Here is a 15,083-nt window from a genome sequence, read left to right on the forward strand (position 1 = left end):
TCCATCCCAGAGGTGTCTACATGTGGAAGCTTTTGTGCCACCTTCTCCATGCCCAAATGCATGGCCTTCTAGGTCCATACTTAGCTGGGTCCTGATAAAGCAAACAGGAATCTTTTCCATCTGCCTTGACCCTCTTATGTTTAGCACAAGGACAAGTCTTTGCAAGAGCTGGTTCTGCCCATTTTTCCACTTTCTTTCTCACGACTCTTTCTTCCTTTGTTCTTCTCGCTTCGACGACACTCAACCTCTCTCACTTATAACTGCCAGGCTTGATCTTCCTCCGGGACTTCCTCCAAGCCCTGCTCTCTTCCCGGCTTCTCCCCCACCTCCACTCCTGCCTGCCCAAGCTCCTAGCCCACCTCCAGGCTCAGCTTAAATGTCACCTGCTCCAGGAAGCCTGTCCAAAACCGAGACCAAAACAGACCTTCCTGCTGTGGACCCCTTAGCAGCCTATACTTGTCCTACGTATTGCTCGCCACACTTATACAATTCCTTAATCACTTACATATCTGTCTCCCTAGGCTGGAAACTCCACAAGGCAGGGAATTTATCTACCCTGTCCACCCAGCACCCAGTACCACACCCGACTTGTAGTAAGTGCCCAATCAGTATCGAATGAGTGAATGAATAAAATGTGGTGCCGGGCCAAGGGAGCTTCTGGCATTGTCACTGAGGTTCTGAGTTCTGTATCAGCTCTGCCCAGGGCTCACTTGGCTCACCAGCTGAGAAAACCATCTCCGTGGAGTGGCCTGGTCACGCAGAAGCTTCAGAAGTATCTTCTGCCAGCCATCCGTGTGCTTTCAAGCGTATGGTTCATCGTGGTCATAGAGTCAGGGAGGTCAGAGGTCTCTGGCCCCTTCGTCTGCTCAAGGAGAGGTGAGTGGTATCTCCTACACCCACTGGGGACACAGGGATAGCCACACCCAAGGAGGTCCCTTGCTAGTTAAGCTGCAGGTGGCTGTGTGCACGCGTGCCTGTGTCCATGTGCATGTGTATGTTTATGGGGTGGGGGTAGGGTTCTGAAAGCCTCTGGCCCCTTGAGAAGGGCATCCTCCTCATGAGCTCTTGTCAGTAGACACCGCAGTTTCTAAGGCTCAGCAGCACTTTCCAACGTCTTCCCATCGCTGCACACACAGGAAACGGTAATAATCATGGTCAAGTGCATCTGAGTCCAGAGCCGAGGCTGTTGGTGGCCTGTGGGGGTATCTTCCACTGTCCCTCCAGATCCTCCTTCTCCTCCCTCTCTGACCCTGCCCTGTGTCCTGGTAGGCTGACCAGCATGGGCGGCATCAGTGAGATATGGACTGACTGCCCTGTCCTACGGCATCCTTGGGCCTTTCCGTCCCTGCCTGTGTTGCCTGCCCTCCGGCAGAGAGCGACGGCAGTGGCAGCAAGCAGGAATGATCCGGACACTTTGGGATGCACTCCCTGCATGGGGCTCATGGTTTCAAACAGTTTTGCCCCTGTAAATTATGCTATGCTAAACAAACCACATTTTAAAAAAGAGTTTGTTGAGGATTAACAAACATCTAATGAATTCAAATCTGTGACATAATAGAGCTGGGTAAATATATTTTAAGTAATCAGCATGGAAGCTTACTGACAGAGAAGTGACTATTGAATTTTAATTAAAATTGTATTCTGAGAACCGTCACTTATTACTCTTACAGCCAACAAAAGGCAGCTTAAACCCCAAGTTGGGAGGGAGGTGAGGGGAACGGGGTAGATAACAGGCAACTAGCGCACACCTGGGAGGGTGGGGAGGATCCCTCTTTTAAGCGGAGATTTGCACAAATGCTAGAAGGAGCAACCCAGGTCCCTCTAAGCATCTTGGAATGGTGTAGGTGGTGGAGGGGACCACGGAGAGGTGGCGGATTAGGAGTAGAGGGCCGGTATCAGGAACAAAGAAGCAGATGAAAGCAGGCAGGAGGGGCCAAAGCTGAGAGAGGTGCGTGGGGATCAGAAGCGAGGCTATGAAATGGATGCTGGTATCAAATGTCAGAATCAGCCTTCATGGGAGGAATCCATCCGCAAAGGAGCAGAAGCTTGTCTGCTCAGAATGTCTATGAGCCAGGACTGGGGAGAGGGGAGGGGCGAGGCAGGGAAGTTGCCAGAGGGACCAGGCGATGAGCTGGAGAGGAAGAGAAACAGTCTCCCCTGGCCCTGCAGTGCCTGAGAGAATCAGCATGTCTCTGGGAGTTTGCCCAGGGTAGGAACAGTTCTCCTCCCGTCCTCCCTAGGTTTCTGGACGCGGTTTTCACAACAACTCTGCAAGGTGAGTGCTGCCACGAGTCCATTAAGATGCTCCGGTGTAATTGCAAAGAGGTGTCCGCACCGGGCGTCCGGAGTCCTCCTTAGCTGAACAGCCTTGTGCAGTGAGCAACCTGATCTACCGTACCTCATGGCCTGAGTATTGCTACCCCTGTTTTAACCACCAGGAAGTGAGCTTCAAAGAGACTTGGACCTGCCCAAACTCTCCCATCTCCCCTGAGAAGAATCATGATTTGAACTCAGGATAGTCTGGCTCCGGGCTGCCCTGAGAGTAGAAGAGGCCCCTCTAGAGGCTTCCCTGGGCCTGGTGTATGTAAAACCGGCTGCCTCTACCATGAGATTGCTTAGTAACCTGCGACAACCCAGCTGTTCAACTAAATTTGGGCACTTGTGTTTCCTGCTTGGGGATGGGCCTGGAAGGAACGCTGCTGGTGTTCTCAGAAGCTGAGGCCTAATTGGCTCAGAAAGACCCACCCGCCAGGCCCGATGGTAGTGAGTCACACACATACACACGCACGCACGCATGCACGCACACAATTAAATATACTGGCAATGAATATAGAGTTGTGGAACTAGGCTGGTGGTTTGTAATCAGAATCTCCAGATGGGATTTTATATTTAAAACCAAAGGAAAAACAGAACGATGAGGACAGAAAGGGGAAAACTAAGGGACACGGCAGACATGGCAGCACAAAAGCAAAGTTCCTGTTCCTTCACTTGATGTGGAGACCACAGACTTTCCTCGCCCTTCCCCCAGCCCCTGGCCCTGCCTTCCTGCCAGAACCACCTCGAGCTGCTCCAGACAGAAGAGGCAGCATTTAGCAGATGGCTGGCACGATATATGTGATATCTCTCCACCCCGATTTCCATTTAAAAGATACCTTAGCAACCAGCCGAGGAGCCACCCGCCCCTGGAGCCTGCAAATCAAGTAAGAGGCCTGTCTCTGCTTCAGGTGAAAAGAGCCCCTCCAGGGTGCTCCAGGCCGACAGGAAAGTGTGAATTAATAAGAGGGGGAGGGGTTCGTATCTGCCGGGAGAGGCAGCCGCCTGCGTCTTCTTTCCAGACTTGCCCTCTCAGAGTACATCGCACCACTCGAGGCGAGACCTGAAGGGACCTGCACGGGAGTCAGGGGACCGGAAAAGGACGCTTGATTTCCAGACATGGGTTTCCTGAAGGGGCTGCTTCTCTGATCTAGGAGTTGTCAGGTGGCGAGCCTGCCTCTAGCGCGGTGCGTGGTTCCGGTTTGAGGCTTCCAGCCCCTGTCCTTGCCCCATCGCCAGCACCTCCACCTCTCAGGCCCTTAGGAAGTAACAGTCTGGGGCTTCTTCTAAGGGTAAGAGAAATGAGTTCGCATCAGAGAACTGTTATTCTCCATCCCCCTCCCTGATGCTGCTTTGCACAGGAATCCTTCTAGAATCTCGAGAAAGAGGGGATGGGGGCAAGTTCAACGACCGTGTTGGAGAGGGAGAGAGCTCCTGGCCTCCGAGAGCTCCCAGTCTGATGGGGGAGGCACAGCTTTTGACCACAGGCAGCTTCTATGTCGATGCTGGAGTCACAGACTCTAGTTTGAAGGGAGAGCGAGAGAAGGAGAGAGAGACTGAGAGGCAGAGACAGAGAAAGCCAGAAAGCTGGCCTTGGAAGCTCTTAGCTCCGTGGCTGCAGAAAGACACCCACACGGGATGGGCAAAAACATTCCCTGTGCTGTCCCCAGGCAAAGCCGGGGAGACAGAGGCCACAACCCAAATCCTGGGACTTCTTCATAAACTAGCTACAAAGCCTGGTCTTAGATAGCAGAGGTAACAGGAAAGAAAAGGGAAACGAAGTCTAGAACCTGCAAGGGCAGAATGAGCCCACTCAGGCTCTGTTTAAACTTCTATTGTGCAAGGTAAGCAGCTCTTCTCATAAGTAAGTTGCTAAGCTCAGAACTGCTTCCCGTCTGCTCTCAGCGACGGCACGATGCCTCCGTGTTAACGCATCCACGATAGCTTTGATGCTGTTGCAGCGTCATTACGTGTTTCCCTGTTTTGCACCCTGTTCACCCGGGAACCCCTTCTTGGTATTTTGTTCAGCTCTGAATCCCCAGTAGCAAGCCCAGTACTCAGCACAGAGCAGGCACCAGGGACACGTTCGATGACAGAATGAATGAGTGAGTGGCCGAATGAATGACCGAGCGCCGCAGCATGAAGAGCCGTACACCTTGGCCCTGCGACCCCGCACACGCCTTCCTACTGCAGGAGCGCGCGCCCCCGTCCGGGGCAGGCCAGGCGGGCCGGCGCGTTCGCGCCCCGGAGAACAGCCCCCCAGCCGAGGCCAGTGAGGGGGGTGGAAGATGAGGACCTCAGCTTCCTCCCGCTTGGGAGGACCGACTCCGAAGCACGTTCTGCACCGTCTCCTACGGGTCCCCAGTGAGACCGGGCCGCAGTGGCCCTTCGCAGTCACCTGCTTCTAACGCACCTGTTACTGGCTGCCTCCCCTCCCGCGTCCCCTCCCATCCCTCTTCCTCCACCTGGGTGGCCTGCGATCACGGGCCAATAAGCCACTTGCGCTCAAACCCGTGTTTCAAGCCCGCTTCTGGGGAATGCAGCCCAGGGCACACTTACAACTCTCACGCTATGAGGTACCCGCCGAGCCTGGGCCGTTGTGCAAACGTCAGATACGTGGGCATCAGAGATGATGGGAAAGCCATGCACGTTCTCGTCGATGACCAACGCCAACAGGCCACTTACGGAAGGAAACAGACCTTCGCTCCCGCACACATGGTAGGTATCGAGAGCTGCATGGAAAACGGCTTCTACCCAGCACGTGCGAGCCGGTGTGGACGCGTGTTCGCGTGTGGATGGCGTGTGTGCGCGGGGGCGGGCGCCCGGCCGAACGTGCCGCAGGCGCCTCCGTGGGTGCGCGAGCGGCGCCCCCGGACGGAGGCGACGACTGAGGGAAGCCGCGGGTCTGGCGAATGGCGGGCTGCGTGGGGGAAGCAGGGCCTGGCTGTGCGTGAGGCGGCCCGTGAGGGGCGGGTGCGTGAGGGAGGGGCGGCCAGCGGATCTGTTCAGCTTTGACGGGAACAAGTGCTGTTTCGTGGCTGCGTTGTCAGCCGCAAGCGCGCGCATCTCCATGGCCGCCTGGGATCGGTCCCCGCTTGGGGGACACAGACAGCCTGCGGGGCCGGCGGCCCTCAGCGTCGCTTCAGGCCTCTGCATCCGGCCCTCAGCTGAGGGCGTGTGAGGGCTCAGCTTTCACACAGAGAGGCTTCGGCTTTGATTCAGTCATGACTCTGGAGACTTTTCTCTGCAGTAACCCCGGGCCCCGTTTCGAGCATCTTTTAGATTCTATCACCTGCGGCCTCAAGCGAGCGAGGCTCCGGCTCTGGGCACCGGGGCGGAGCACCGCCTTCTTACCTCAGAGGTGGAATGCGGGGAACGTGGATACCCAGGGATGCGTCCGCGGTGCACTCGGCCTTTCTGGGCCTTTCTCCCTCTCCCAGGGCCTTCCCCAGCAGATTCACAGCCAGGACCCGTCTTCGCCATTTCAGCCCCTTCATGTTCGCCTGCTCTAAACCAAGGGCACCCGCCACCAAGCACCCCGGCCTCTCTCTGGTCCCCACGCCCAAGGGAGCAGAGTGCGTGGTCCCCGCTAGAACCCTGGTGACGGAGGGAGAAGCGGGGTGGACAACTCAAAGCGGCAGAGCATCCAAAGCCCATTTCCACTCGGCCGGGAATGTTCACTCTGATTTACTCTCCTCATTACGTTTGGCGCAGGCTAAAATGAAAATTGGCTTTTCTTCTTCAAGCCAGCCAGGCTACAGGCTAGGCAATGGCTGGAGAGCACTGAAGTTCAGTCCGGCTAGACAAGGTAATTCTGGGTTAACATCTGACGAGGATATCACACTTGAAGGTCAATAGAGGTAGGGGTTGGAGCTCCCTCAGCAGACTGGGACTCCCTGAGGGCGGGGCCGCGTCTCCCCTCAGACCGGGGCTCCCTGAGGGCGGGGCCGCGTCTCCCCTCGCTGCCTGAGGGCGGGGCCGCGTCTCCCCTCGCTGCCTGAGGGCGGGGCCGCGTCTCCCCTCAGACCGGGGCTCCCTGAGGGCGGGGCCGCGTCACCCCTCGCTGCCTGAGGGCGGGGCCGCGTCTCCCCTCACACCGGGGCTCCCTGAGGGCGGGGCCGCGTCTCCCCTCAGACCGGGGCTCCCTGAGGGCGGGGCCGCGTCTCCCCTCGCTGCCTGAGGGCGGGGCCGCGTCTCCCCTCGCTGCCTGAGGGCGGGGCCGCGTCTCCCCTCAGACCGGGGCTCCCTGAGGGCGGGGCCGCGTCTCCCCTCGCTGCCTGAGGGCGGGGCCGCGTCTCCCCTCACACCGGGGCTCCCTGAGGGCGGGGCCGTGGCTAGCATCTGCCCACAGTTCTTCCTCTGGGATCTGAGGCTAATATTAGCAGTGTCCCGCTCCTCACAGACCCCTCTCCTTACCCCACCCTGGGAATCCCAGGTGAGGGCCAGGCCTCCCTGAAGCAGCCCTTCCCCGCAAGTCCACAGCTGGGCCTCAGCAGGGGCGGCCCCCAGCGCAATATCACTGAAGCTCACAGGCTGCTCTGAGCAGGGTGACGTCTCGTTGCACAGGCCTGTGGTTATTACCCTTCCCTGTTGTTATGCATTTGGCGCCACGTCAAGCGTGGCATATTTAATCTTGGACTCCTAGTAACACCTCTGATTATTAAAAGAAAAAGAATTTAGACAATCAGATTGGCCTGATGGGAGTTCATCTGCCTGTTTGTGGGTGGCGGGGAGGGCGCTCCTGCAGCGGGGGACACAGTTACAGACAAAGATTCCCATGTTGCACCTGCAAGGTCAGGTCTTTCTTTGGCCTTGAAACAGAATCCTCATCACCTGTTGGCCAACCTAGACTTGCAAGGTGACACGAAAGCAAGAAGGCTTTTCAGTCGGGGCTACCTTTGGTGTTTTATAGAGCTCCCACAAATTCCCTCAGTAGACGTAAGTCATGCGAAAACGTCACCCTAGGGAAAAGGCCTATCTGTGGGGTCCTGTGACGCGCTGTCCCGTGTCCCATGCCCCGGCTGAGCAGCACCGAAGGGCCAGGAGGGGTGGTGAGGCAGGGCTGCCCAGCCCCTCGGGGGTGGGGTGCAGGGTGCCAGGCCTGATGCCCGCTCTACGCCCGGGCAAACTCCTCCTCATAGACCAGCTCTAGCTCCAGCGCCCCAGGCTCCCTCCCACTTTGTAAAAAGTATCTTCCTGTGTCCTCCTAATTCTGGACGGAAGGGACAGAGAACCGTCACGAGTCGGGGAGGAACAGATGAAAGAACTGAAGGGATACCTGAAGGGAGTTTAGTGAAGGAAGTTCAGACTATTTACAGAAGTGTGGGCAGGGCTAGGGGAACCCGAGAGGGGTGATGTGGCCGCCAGGGGCTGGCAACAGAGGGGGGCTTTTCAAAGGCTTTCATCCCTAGGCCTGAAGGGTTGAAGGCAGAGGGCAGTTCCCAGGACGCACGCAGTGTTACAGACGCGGGAGCGGGATGGGGTGGTTACAACCCGCTGACCAACTACAGCCTGGGAGGGAGCTGGCCGAGGAAACGGTCCCCTCTCTCTCCTCCCGCCTCTCACCTCCTCCCGGGCCTCCCAGTCGCCAAACCCAGGAAGCTAGAGGACAAAGGAGCCTGCAGGAAGTGGTCCACACAGGCCAGCCTCCCAGGGCACAGGCAGGGCAGATAAAGGTGGAGAGTGCACCTGCAGGAGCAGCTGGACAGTAATCTGCACACAGAGCGAGCAGCCTTCTCTCTTGTCAACTTTCCCGGTGGGTTGCTGGGTAATAAAACCACTTGTAGGGCTTCCCTGGTGGCGCAGCGGTTAAGAGTCCGCCTGTCGATGCAGGGGACACGGGTTCGTGCTCCGGTCCGGGAAGATCCCACATGCCGCGGAGCGGCTGGGCCCGTGAGCCATGGCCGCCGAGCCTGCGCATCCGGAGCCTGTGCTCCGCAACGGGAGAGGCCACAACAGTGAGAGGCCCGCGTACCGAAAAAAAAAAAAAAACCCAAAACAAAAAAACAACCACTTGTAAGTGTAAGAACAGGGAGGAAAAAGGAGGAAGAGGAGAGAGAGGAGAGAGAGATGAATCCACTGGAAACAATAAACCCCACAGAATCAAGGGCAGTAAATATGAATTCAATTTGCTTTTGCCATTTACACAGCCCGGTCTTCAGTAAGCGCTGACAGGCTGATCAGATAAAAGTCTCCATTGCCACCAGGACGGCACATTTAAATTTTTATTACAAACATCAGGCTCCATTACCCTGGGATTTGCTCTCTGCATTCCTAATGTGGTCTTTCTTCACGTTGGAATGGGAGCACCCTGGCTCCCAGGGACTGACTCACACAGCAGGAAGAGCCTGGTGTAGGAGTTCTGTGACCTGGGTCCCATCCTGGCCCTGCCCACGGCCTCAGCAAGCCGCCTCTCCTCTGTGAAGCCTCACCTTCAGTCTCTCTTCTTTTCCCAGACTTGACCAAAGCACTGCCCTAGGCACAGCTGTCCCTGTCTGGTAATGCCTTCTTCCACCTGAACTAACTGGGGACGTGGGATGACAGGGTCTTGAGAAAGTGTGTCCTTAAACCTATATTTTTCTGTGAACGTCTCAGAAGGCCAAAGACTTGAATTTGGCTTCAAGAATTCTTACTCTTCAGCCCTTGAAATGTAGATGACGTCATTATCGTCATCATCATCTATCACCATCTAACGGTGAACATTTGCTGAGTGTTAATTTCATGCCCATCATTTCATGCTCTAACCCTCTCATCCTCCCACCCACCCTATGGGTGTGGTAATTATCCCTATTTTACAGATGAGGCAAGTGAGGCTCAGAAGGGTGTTTAGGTGACTTGCCCAGAGTCCCCCTCCTAGTCAGGGACCGCTGGTCCCTCTGGGCTGTCCGAGTGTTTTGTCAATATTGTCAGTCTCAGGACCCTAGGACTCACCTAGCTCTCCAGGAGAGCCAATCGACAACATGTACAGGGGCTGTAGCCAAACAGTAGGCAGAGTCACTTTATTATCAAACGTTCAACGGAGAGAGAATGGGGAGCTCACCCTAGAATTTCGGGGTGGGGTTCTCTGCCCTGATGTGTCAAAGGTCAGAGTGCTCCCAGAGTTAAAGCACAAGCAGGTGAGAGATCGGGGGCTGGTTGCTCCTGAGTGGTGCCCTTCACACTGGTCCCAGTGGGGGACTGTGAATCGCTTTTCGACTTGCACCATCACTTGGCCTCAGGAGTCAGGGGGGTTGCCGACTTGGAGGAAGGGACTCACACCTTCCTGCTATGAATGGGAAAAGCAAATCAGTGCTTAGTCGAGGCAGTGAGTTTTATGTTTCTCCTGCAACCCCCAGGGTTTAGTCCCAGCAAGCAAGTGCTCCCCTTGAGACCCTAACTCCACCAGCCTCGGGTAGGGTGAAAAAAATCATTCTGATAATCAGGAGATCAGAGTGAAGTTAAAGCTGAGAGGAAGCCGCCCCTGCCACAGTGTGGCCACAGCTGTCTACATCTCTCCTACCACCCTCGGTTGCCTCCAATGTACATGGGAAGGGAGTTTGGGAGCAAGGCGATCTCTGGATCCTCTTCCAGACGTAACCTTTCCTAATCCTATTCTTGCTGCCCCACTTTCAAAGATCAAATAAATGGTTAAAATATTAATCAGTGGTTAAAATATGAATAGCTGATTAGGTTAATTGAGAATTCTGCACTGCTTAACCAAGGAACAGGGTCCCTAATGAAATTTTGGACATTATCTCCTGATTTGTGGGAATGGTGTTAGGAGAGACTGCAAGGCTGGGAGAGTCTAATTGTTTCTCCTAATTCACATCACGTAACTGACTCCTGCCTTTTGACATAAAGCAGAGCCAGAAAGGACGAATGCCTCTGGCTTAAGTTCCCACACAGAGACAAGGAGATTGGATGGAGGCTCACTAGACGAGTGAAGGAGGACTCAGTCTACTTTGCTAAAGGAAGGAAACAGGGCAACTTCCTGCTGTAGTTGAGTGGAGGAGTAGTGGAGAAGTCAGCTTGGAGAGGTAGGTGGGCAGTCAAATCAGCCAGCCCTTCCTTGACGCCCAGCGTTGTGCACTTCCTCCATGGTGTGACAGTATAGAGTCCCCTGGTTGTCCGCTGATATCCATTCTCCCCTTTTCCCCAGTAAGAAGTCCCAAGTGTTATTTGGCCACAAAGCCATGCAGAATAAAGACTACATTTCCCAGCCTCCCTTGTACCTAGGTGTGGTCATATGACTAAGTTTTAGCCAATGGGCTATAAATAAAACACTAGTATGTGATACCTTAGAGGTGTCCTTTAAGAAAGGATGCACCCTTCTTTGCCCCTCCCTCTTTCCTAAGAACTGGAATGTTGATGCATGGACAGAACTTACGCAGACAGCTATCTTGGTCCAGGAACTGGTAGCGATGTGTTTGAGGATACAAAGTGACAAAACAGAAGGAACCTGGGCACCTGGTGATCATAGCACCACCAGATAGTCCTGGAATCCCTGAAGTTTTTGTTTTTGTTTTAATTATAACTTAAAAAAAATAGTTTAAGGCTCATAAGAAGTTTCAAAAATAGTAAGAATTCCCATAGACTCTTCACCCCACTTTCCCCCGTGATAACATCTCATATACCTAAAGTACATTATCAAAGCAGGAACTTGACATTGTTACAATGCTGTTCACTAGAATACGGACCTTATTGCCTGTACTTTCTACATGAGAGAGAAAAAAAGTCTTTCTCATTTAGGTTACTTTGTTTTGTTTTTTAACCCTCACAATGAAATCAATTTCTGATATAATTTCCAAAAAGTATAAGGTGGCATCCAAGCTCCATCCCTGAGAAAGGTACATGGCAGGCAGGAGCTGGCCCAGATGCAGGGAACAACCAGACAACCTTCAGGGCAATGTGGAGAAGTCCTTTTGAACAGTGAGAGGCATAGGACTATCGAGCCGTCTTTCCCTTTGATGGTGCTGGTGAAAGGACTCTCATCCTCGACCTCCTTGCTCTACCACTGGCCCTGGCAGGCATCCCTGCCCTCATGCCTAACTCTGTGCTCACCCTTCTCTTGCTGGACCCACCTCCACACCCACCTCTTACCTACGCAGAGCTCTCCATCCCTTGCTAATTCAGGAAGACCCGAGATGCTCATTAGTGTTGCTGGATCCTGGCCCTTCAAAGTCACATGTTAGTAGGACAGGGGAACGAAGGCGGGTGACATTTGTTGGTATTTTCAACTCGGGTGAAAACAAACAAATTGCACTGGAGTTAAATGTCAAAGAATCCTGAGACTGCTGCATGGGAAGAAGGGAGGAACGTCTCCTCTCGGGGACAGCCTTCTCCGTATCCCTGAGCGGGTGCATGTGGGAGATGCAACCGTGTTTGAAGCCTGCAAGGAAGGCCAAGTGGGCCGTGTTTGTCAATGTCCAGCTTCATCCTGCTGCAGGCAGGCTGGTTACACATGTAGGCAGTCCCCAAGGGAGGACACGCATTCATCAACCATCCATGCATCCAGAAAACATATACTGAGAACTGGCTACATAGAAAAGGCTCTACAATAGGTGCTGAGGGGCAACCAAAGATGAAACAAATATGGCTGGTCCCCACCTCCCGGGAACAGGTCTCCCGTAGAGAGGACAGAAGGCGTATAAACATATAGCGTAAGAAGAAAATGGTCATCATCGTTAAGGGTACAATGTTCTCAGACAAAGAAGAAGGAAGGAGAACCAGGGATGAATTTGAGGCTTTTATGAGGCCTGCAAGATGGACAACATTTAGACGTGCACAGATGTGGGATGAAGTGGCATTCGACTCAAAGAGATCACCGAGGCATCTCCACCCACAGTACTATTAGCTTTACTATCATTGTTCCCCCCCAAACTGGAAGGAAGTACACCTGTGGAGCTGGACACATGTGATGTAACCCAGCAGCACAGGAAGGGTTTCTGGGGTCTATGAACTTATTGGAATCGTGTGCTGAATTTTGTGTGGTCAAGCATTTTTCTGGCAGGAGTGTCCACAGCCTCCATCAGACTCTACAAGGTAGAGGTTATTTGCCCCCAAATTGGACCCCTATTCTAGAAGCTGGCAAGAAGCCCTTGCTGGATGTCAAACCATTACTTGTCTGAATGAATACACTCCATGGAGACAGGCTGGAGATTTCTAGATGCGGCTCTTCCTGCACAAGCTCTAATTCCTGAGACCTGATTTGGAGAGACTAAACCATCCCCAGCCCCAGCTTGAGTGGGTGGGGCAGGAGGTAGAGAAAGGGCGTTGGTGGCGGTCAGTTGGGCAAGCTCTTTCCCAGGGAAGCAGCAACCTCTGCTTATGCCCAGCCCTGCACTGATTGAATTATCAGCCCTTTCACTTAATGAGCATCTCTCTAGGCTGGCCATGAGACCTGTGTTCGGGAGAGCAGGCATTTCATTAGCAGAATTCAGTGGCACTGTGTTGATCCCGGTTTCCTGACAATTATAAGAAGGAACCAGAGTGCCAAGTGGCATCCTCCTGTGAGCCTTGCCTTGTTCAAAACATGCAAGCTCTCTTCCACTCCCCAGTCTCACGTGTAGCTCTGTGTGACCAGAGGAGGCAAGAAGCCCCTTCTAAGAGACCCCAAAGTACAAGAGGAAGGCCTTGTGGGGATGAGCCCTTGGGCCTGGACCACTTTGGCTGCAGAGAGATGATTACAGATTAGGAATGAGGAAGAACGCCACAGGCTGCTGGTGGACAATCTTCCAGGAACCATCACTCCTTCATCTTGCTTCCAAGGATATCTCTTTCAATGAAAATGACATTATGGATACTCCAGGTCACCACTGCGATTACCATTATCTTCCTTTCCACACGAGGAGAAACAGAGGCACAGGAAAGAGGACAGGGGCACTGGTGGAAGACTCTGGGGGGACTTCTAAAGTGTTCAATCTTACCTCCGCAGTGAAAGTCTTCCAGGAACAATGGGTGAGGCACATACCAGATTTGCTGTGTAATGCGACAATGCAGGTGGGAGTTTCTCTAGGTCAGCCCGCTTAACATCCATGGTATCAGCTGGCCTCAAGGCCAGAGTCACGGCTGGTCAACATCACAAGTCCAAGGCCACGCAATCCTGGGTCCACCATGCCATCAGTCTGCTCCTGTGATTCCCTTAGCATCCCAAGCCGGCAATGATCCAGAATTAACCACATGAGCTGTCAAAGCCACAACAGCCAGTGGTGTCACCAGTAAGGATTATAACGTCACTGTCCACATTGGTGAGTTCTGAGCCCAGGTGGACTCTTACCCCAGGGCATGCTGAGTGTGGGAGAGAGGAGTGCCCTTCGGTCTACGGGTCTGTGGTGTGTGAGCACAACCCTTCCTAAATTCTCTACATCAAAACCTAGAAGAACTGAGGGACTAGACCCATCTGACTGTTCCATCAGGTCCAGAAGACCTTACAGATGGTGACAGGGCTCTGAGAGGAGCCACACAGACCGACTAACAGGAGAAAGATGACTGATGACATCAGCAAGTTTCCCTGAAGACAACCGTGTGAACAAATGGAATTTTCCTTCTCCCCCACACCTCCTTATCACATGGGAAGGGAAACACACATAGAGAGAGGGAGGGAGGGAGTGCGAGAGAAAGATGGAGAGAGAGAGGGAAGGAAGAAGGGAGGAAGGAAGGGAAGAGGGAGGGAAGGAGAGCGGAAGAGGGGGCAGAGAGGGAGAGAATATAAATGAATACATGGAACTTTGGAAACAGACACACCAGCCCCCTAGGGCAAGATGCTGGGTTCTAGCGTAAGTTACTTATGCAGAGTAAGAGTGACCTGTTGCCAAGTGTAGGAGATGAAGCAGTAGGTGGTTTCTTCCCCATGGGGGATGTTCTATGGCCCTGCTCCACTCTGATCACCACTGCAGGTGGAGGCCCCAGCTCGCTCCAGTAAGCAATCAGCAGTGCTTCCCTATGTGTGTCCTGTAAGGAACTCTTCCCCTGGGAAAGTCACTGATTGTGTCAAGAGGCTGGAGGGAAAAGGAAGAAGGGAAAAAGGAGAGTTGGAGAGTGAGGATGTGGCAATGCTTTTGTGGAGAAAGGGGGATGTGATTGGCTGGCACTGATATTCTCATCTATACCCCACTATGGAGGATGGATGAAGGAAGTCTCAGCTCTCTCTAGCTTTAAGGATCTAAGAGGGAAGCATCCTCTAAGGAGCATCACCCCAACACCCTGACAGCCACCACCCTTAGCAAAACCACTCCCACCATAACTCCCCCAATGGTGGAAGCCTCCCCCCACCGCTCCCCCCCCAGACATTCACAGACACACACAACTCCCTTTGAGTTGGCTTTGAGGTCCAGATGTTTCTTCCCTCTGGGTTCAAAACTCCTTCCTTTTTCCCCAAAGGCATTTCCCCAAGGGAAGTGTGGTCAGGACTGGAAGGAAGTCCAGGAAGGTTGCAGGAAGTTGCAGGAAGGTTTGGAGTTTTACTCACAGATCCCTCGCAGGGTCTCTGATTTGCTGGGTGCATGCTTTGTGCCCAGGATCAGAAAGTCACTCATACTGACTATCCTTTACAGCAAACGAATTTCAAGGTTCTCACAGATATGCCAAAGCTCAAAGTCAACAGGCATGTAAAAGTCCAGCCCCATCCATCATGCATTGGGTTCAAACATCTACCAGCCTCTCCCTGATTCAGGTTAACCCTCAGTCCCCATGAGCTTTTGTGCTGGACAATCTCTCTGCTCCATCTCATCCTGTTAGAAGTGACCCCATTCAGCTGGGATACTCGAGACCAAGAGGATGGACTGCCACATCCA

This window comes from Leucopleurus acutus (genome assembly GCF_964270905.1).
Source record: "Leucopleurus acutus genome assembly, chromosome: 10".
Taxonomy (NCBI): domain Eukaryota; kingdom Metazoa; phylum Chordata; class Mammalia; order Artiodactyla; family Delphinidae; genus Leucopleurus; species Leucopleurus acutus.